General features: G+C 51.8%; 1 protein-coding gene across 2 annotated transcripts in view; it reads right to left on the reverse strand.

Moving 5' to 3' along the window:
* Positions 1–4,824, reverse strand: part of FAM81A (family with sequence similarity 81 member A) — a 52,920-nt gene extending 48,096 nt beyond the window's left edge. The window contains exon 1 of one of the 2 annotated variants that reach the window (XM_084783427.1): positions 4,708–4,824. The gene's annotated coding sequence lies outside the window, so the exon portion shown is untranslated. Of the gene's footprint in view, positions 1–3,940; positions 4,161–4,707 lie in introns of those variants that run through there. The other variant, XM_084783426.1, reaches the window with a different exon arrangement.
* Between the last annotated feature and the right edge of the window lie 1,176 nt (positions 4,825–6,000).

Raw genomic sequence — 6,000 nt, forward strand, 5'->3', positions numbered from 1 at the left:
CACCCTTGAGAGGCTGAGGCAGGAGGATTGTGAGGCCAAGCACAGCCCAGGCCTAACGGAGAGAGGCTGTCTCAAGAATAAGTAAACGAGAGAATAAAAAGCCAGGTCCTTGGTGTCACTAGTCATGTCCTGTGAGCTCCTTAGCCACACGTTTGCGACGGCCATGACTTCTTTCACCAGAGAGGGCCGTGGTGGGCAGAACAGCTGCCCTGGCGCCATTGCTTACAGGAGGATGACTAAATGCTAGAACTACGGATAGGGCAGAGGAAAGAGGAGCCAAGGGCAAAGGAGAATGACAAACTGACAAGAGAGACAAGTTCCCCGTCGGAGCAGAAAGGACCGGAGTGAGGGAGTGAGGGTGTGGGGTGGGTTTAGGCTGGATCTGGGACAGACGCAGAGATGCTCCTGAATTTCAGACCAATAATGATGATGATGATGACGACGACGGACATGAAGAGGCCGCGAGTGAAGCACTTGGAGATACTAAGGAGAGCACCGGTGGATTTACACTGAGGTGAGGCAGTCCTGGAGAATGTAGCCGCCCTCCACCCCCATCCTCCACCAAAGGCTGCCTTCTCCGAAAGGGAGCCGGGAGTTTAAGCGACGGAAAAGCCATGGCGCAGAGCAAAGTGGATGCAGCCCGAGTTCTCGAAGAAGAGGATTCTTTTGTTTTATAGAAAAGCACGCCTTCATGAAATTAAGGCCAGCATCAATTCAAAACAGAGCCAGTCCAACTTATCTCCTGGATAAGTTGGCAGGCAAGAGAAAGAAAATACAGGCGATGACAGTGGATTTGAGATCGGAGACAGGAAATAGATGAAGTCTGCGTCTGGATCCGGTGGCACATGCCTCTAGTTTCAGCATTCTGGAGGCAGAGGCAGGCAGAACTCTGAATTTTGAGGATAGCCTGGTCTACATAATGAGTTCCTGCTAGCAAGGTTACATAGTAAAAAAAAAAAAAACTTTCTTTTTTACTAGGAAAGAGGGGGTGCTGGGGGCGGGGAGAAAAGCCAATGTGTCCGACCTGCCAAGACCAAAAAGGCTGAGTTTTTCAGAGTTCACATGTGCTAAAGGAAGATGTGGAGCCCTGAAGACTGGCTGAAGCTACATTGCAATGCCAAGGACAAGCGGACAGAGTCCCCGGCGATGGTTAAAGCCAGGCACAATAGAAAACTCAGTGAAGTGGGAAGAAGTCCAAGTCCTAGCTCTTAAAGGTGAAAATTTTCCGAGACTTGGCATGTGTACACTTTTAGTAGTTGAAGGAAAATGCAGGCAGAAGCCATAGGAGTCAAGGCAGAGCCATGGGGGTCAAGGTGGAGCCATAGGGGTCAAGGCGGAGCCATAGGGGTCAAGGCTGAGGCACTGCAAGGTCATGGACCAGCCTCAGTGTAACCCATGACCCACAGAGAACTAGCTGCCCCTGGGTCTTTGTTTCTGACTGTTTCCCAACCTCAAGTGATGTGGTTTCCTTGCCTGAGTGAGCAATAGTCACCCAACCAGCTGTCTTCTCCCTCTCCCACCTCCTCCTCCTTGTTTTGTTTTCTTCCTTTTAAGGGGAGGGGGGGAAACCCAAACAAACAAAAAGAAAAAAAAACCAAAAAGACATTTTAAAAATGTATAAGTAATATGTGTCAGTCAGAAAACAACTTAGAAGATCCAGGTCTTTCCTTCAGCCCCACGCAGACTCTGAGGCCCAAGCCCAGGTTGTCCGTATTGGTGACAGGTGCCTTTTTCTGCTTGAGCCATCTTGCTGACCTAAGCCTGGCTTTTTACAGAAAGGAGTTCATTCATTCATTTGTTTGGGGTTTTTAAGGTCTTTTTAAACCATCCCAGTGATTCCATTTTGATATGCAAGAAAGTCTAAATGAGCCCTGTCTCTTTCAAAACGTGCCCAGGGATTCTGAAGTGCCACCAGACTTAGGAAGTGCCAAGGCAGAAACACAAGGAAGGCCTCCAGGAGACAGTACCGCATCCTAAGAGTTAGCGGAGGTGACAACGACCAGCAGATCCCACCCAGAAGGTGGGCGTGTTCTGGGGGAGAGTCCAGTGCTCACACTCTGGTGTAAGGGAAAAGGAGAGGTGGACGCAGAGACAGGAAGATGAAAGCACAGGAGTGTGGCTGCCAGGTACAAAGAAGGAGACACTGCGTGACAGAAGAGTCACCTGGGTTAGCAGCCTGCAGAGTCGGGAGACCGTTGCCGATGACGGCTGTAAGGTCCAGGGCTTATGTGGTTCCCTGAGGGGTTCTAGGTCCACTGGCTTGGATGACAAAGATTTTCGTATCTGTATGCTGATCAGACGTCTACTATGTAAACCATTAAAGATGTCTGAGCCCTCAGGTAGGCTCGCTGGCAGAAGCTTACTCATGAACTAAAAACTTGGCTTCCCAGCCCACATTTTTACACAGAGCAAGTCAGGGCCCCACGAATATCAAGAGGGTCCTTGAAACAAAAAGTCGGAGGCATCTCAACCGTCCTGTGACAGGAATCTTGGGTCTCTGCTGTGTCCTTTCGGCAGAAAGAGAAGTTTATGCGTGGAAAATATGGACAACAGCCTCCGAGTAATTTTTAGTACCAGATAGTGCTAACATTAGAAGAAAGACCACAGCCTGTAAGTCACCTCTACACACACACACACACACACACACACACACACACACACACACTCCAAGGCAGATACAATGTGCATTTCTTAATAGAGAACATATTTACTCTCAGAAGCCTCATTCGTTAATTTTTATTACATTTATTCCTTTTGCTTGTGTGCCTTGTGTGGGTGTGGAGGTCAGAGGACAATTTGTAGGGGCCGGATGGTTCACTCCTTTCACAGTGTGGGTTCTAGCGATCAAACCCAGGTCATCAAGTTTGGTGGTGAGGGCCTTCACCTCACTGAGCCATCTTGCCAGCCCCCAGCCCCAAATCTTTAAAGAGCAAATGCAAATGTTTGTCCCCCACTTCTCTCTAGATTCCCTCTTTAGATCCATCCCAGTCCAGCATTATCTCTGTGAAATAACCTCTAACAACAGCATACATAGACTGTAAGCTGAGTGCACGCATGCGCGCGTTACACACACACACACACACACACACACACAAGCTTCTGCACATTGAAAAAATGACTCACTTAATTTGCCACTGCCTGCCACTACTGGGTTTTGATTTTACCTGTTCAGACAAAGTTTCCTATCCAATCAACTACGGGGGTGGGGGTGGGGTGGGGAGTATTCAGTAGCTTGAGCCCTGGTTGGGTTCAGGATTTAGGGGCACCGGAGGGATTTTAGTCTATGCGTTTTAAAGACCTTCTCTGGGCCACAGACTATTCCCTCCATAATCTTCCATAAAATGGTAACATCTCTTGCCACTTTGGGAACCCACATTGGAAAAACCTCTTGAGGAATGAACATGGTTAAGTCTCACATGCCCACAGGGGCCCTTCCTCAGCTCCCAGTACCAGCAAAACAACCTTGTGCTGCCACTGGAAACAATCAGAGTCCTTCCTTCCAAAGGGTGAGAACCACGGAACCCGCGGGGGAGCAATGTGGCTAACCCACCCAAGGTCACTCAGTTCCAACAGGGGAAGGGTGGGGAATGATAGGCTTGTTCCTAGTCTTGACAAACTCTGCACACCTTCTCCTCAAACAGTCCCTCGGGGGGCCTCTGCTGCCTGCTAGCTTGCAGCCCCCGCGAAGATGCAATGCCACTTGCGCTCTGCGCCTAACTTCAGCCCTGCGCGTCAGCATGCAGTTAACCCCCTCGTGTCCAGAGTGTCACACGGGGCAGGCGCAGCTTCACCCCTCACTCTACTCTCCCCAGCACTATTCCATGCCTATCCGTGGAGTGGCTGCTCCAAGGTCACATCAAAGGTCCCTGCTAGAGCACCCGTTGCTTGGATCCAGAGGATGCCCAGACGCGTGGGAAGGGGAGCCACCCTGGAGACTCACCTGCGCGCGGATCCGGCGCGCCACGGCTGCCCATGTCGTCGGTGGCGCTCCAGGTGCGGTGGCCGCGAGCGCGGGGCTGTGCGGGACGAACCCGGCTGCGGGCCCGCGCTCCAATCAGCGCGCGCGCGCGCGCGCGCGCGGCCCGGCCCGGGGTTCGCGGCTCCCCCACCCGGGAACGGCGCGAGCCACCGCGCGCCGCCCAGAGCGGCTTCCGGGCGCGTTGCCTGGACGCGGTTGCCGTGGCAGCCCGAGCTGGAGGCTTTCCCCGCGCGCCCGCGCCTAGCCAGCCGGCGCCCCTCCTCCTCCCGCCGCGTTCCCACACCCAAAATAGCCTTTCCGCGGCGCCGCGGGTCCCCACCCAGTCCGCAGCAGGGAGTCGGCGGGCGGGGACTTGCGTACTGGAGCCTCAGCCCTGTGGTAGGGCGCGTCGACTTGGAGGCAGAGGTAGGTGTAAGGAAGGATGCTTGGGTCAAAGACCAGCTTTCCAGGTCGCAGTGCCACCCGTCATCCTCCCAGGAATCCTAGCATCCCTTTTGTCCAAGCCTGCTTCCCATCAAAATAGTTAAATACTCTCTTCACTTCAAACTGAGGAGAAGTTAGGGGTGAGACTGCAGTCCGGGGGGGGGGGGCTGGGGGGAGCTCGCTCCTTCCGTCGCCCCACCTGCACAGGTGATGGAACCCTCTGAGCAATAAGTGTGTGTGAAGGAATCGCCCGTGCTTCCCAAGAGAAAATGCTACATTTCTCTTCCTCCCAGCCCTCCTCCTACCTTCTGCCTCGCTCCCAGAGAGTTCCAGCCCTGCCTTGGATTCTCAGCAGGATCCACTCACAATTTTGCTTCCTCTCCGTAGGTGGGATTTAAGCGAAGTGGGGGATCCCACCTATGCTTGTCTCACTGTGCGTCTGGTTCACAGCTCTTACGTAGACCTTACACGATGCAGGGGCTCCGGTCTAGCCGCCTCCCCTCAGCCTCTCAATTCAGAGGAAGCTGGCCAGCTCTGTGCAGGCACTTGGACAGGTCTGGCTGGACTTGGAATCCTCGATCCGTGTAGTTATGTATGCGTGGTCTTAGGTGTTCTGCAATTTCCACGCCTGTAAAGTAATAACTCTCCCCAACACACACACACACACACACACACACACACAGAGCTAATGAATATAGCATTCATTCGGCTAACTGTATACACTGAGTGTCTGGCAAGTGCTAGAAACTGGGCTTTAGCTCTAAGGCACAAAGGAAAAAATGAAGCTGGAGGAGCAAAGGCAGAGACCGCGGGTTCTGCTCTCTCCTCGCGGGTTCTGCTCTCTCCTCGCCAGTACAGCCTAACGCACCTTAACCAAATGGTTAGACACCTGTAAAAACGACTATGGTGACCAGGAGGTAGTGGCCTTAAGTCCTGTCTCATGGAGATCTGACGTAATAGCGTGTGATTCCTCTTCCCATACCACCTGGTGTGTGTGCACAGTCTGTAAAGGCATACTGGATTCAATCCTATGGCGAAAGGTTCTCTGGGAATTTCCACCATATATTTGAGGGAGACAAGAAGATGGCTCGGTGCATAACGTGCTTGCCTTGCAAGTCTGTACTTCTAAGCCAGACATTACTTTAATTACCAAAGCAAGAATTATCACAAATTATTGTATGCTGGAAGAGTTTATTATTAAAAAATGGTTTATCAAGGAAAGAAAACTTGACTTCCCCTCACAATGGACTACAACTGTAAAACTAAAAATGGTTTTTATCAATGAAAGTTCAGCATTGGCATCCAAGCCTGAGATAGGGGCTGGACCCCTGGGGCCCACATGGCGGAGGGCAGAACTGGCTCTTGCAAGCTGCTCTCTGAACGTGACACTTGCACTGTGGCACATGCACCCAACCCCCACCCCCAACACACAGATGGATAAATAAATGTGATATATAAAAATTAATAAAAGGAAAGCGGTCTTATATTTTTGGGTTTTGTTTTTGTTTTTGTTTTTGTTTTTCTGAGACAGTGTTTCTCTGTGTAGCCTTGGCTGTCCTGGACTCGCTCTGTAGACCAGGCTGGCCTCGAACTCACAG

This window comes from Acomys minous (genome assembly GCF_964271855.1).
Source record: "Acomys minous genome assembly, chromosome: 5".
NCBI lineage: Eukaryota > Metazoa > Chordata > Mammalia > Rodentia > Muridae > Acomys > Acomys minous.